Here is a 771-nt window from a genome sequence, read left to right on the forward strand (position 1 = left end):
CACTGGTCACCATAGCAACACCCCCCCATAGCACGCACTCCAGCAGGTATATTTCACTGGTCATCCCCAAAGCCAACACTTACTTTGGCCGCCTTTCCTTCCAGTTCTCTGCGGCCAATGACTGGAATTGCAAAAATCACTGAAGCTGGAGACTCGTATCTCCATCAATAACTTTAAGCATCAGCTGTCAAATCAGCTTACAGATCACTGTACCTGTACACAGCCAATCTGTAAATAGCACACCCAACTACCTCATCCCCATATAGTTATTTATCCTCTTGCTCTTTTGCACCCCAGTATCTCTTCTTGCACATCATCATCTTTACATCTATCACTCCAGTGTTAATGCTAAATTTTAATAATTTCGGCTCTGTAGCCGATTTATTGCCTTTACCTCCCTACTCTTCTGCATTTGCACACACTGTACATATATTTTTCTATTGTGTTATTGACTGTACATTTGTTTATGTGTAACTCTGTGTTTTTGTTTTTATTGCACTGCTTTGCTTCATCTTGGCCAGGTCACAGTTGTAAATGAGAACTTGTTCTCAACTGGCCTACCTGGTTAAAAAAAGGTGAAATAATACAAATAAAACAAATCTGTGACCAACAGTCATGTGAAATCCATAGATTAGGGATTGTTGCGTTTAGTGTATAATAACCTTGCTGCGTACTGAGCCTATCTGTTTGCCTTCTAAAAAAAATCACAAGTCAACCTAACTATGCAAAAAAGAAAAAACAGTTCTCTCTATATTAGGCAAGACTACTGTG

The sequence above is a fragment of the Oncorhynchus nerka genome, linkage group LG27 (genome assembly GCF_034236695.1).
Source record: "Oncorhynchus nerka isolate Pitt River linkage group LG27, Oner_Uvic_2.0, whole genome shotgun sequence".
NCBI classification, from domain to species: Eukaryota; Metazoa; Chordata; class Actinopteri; order Salmoniformes; family Salmonidae; genus Oncorhynchus; species Oncorhynchus nerka.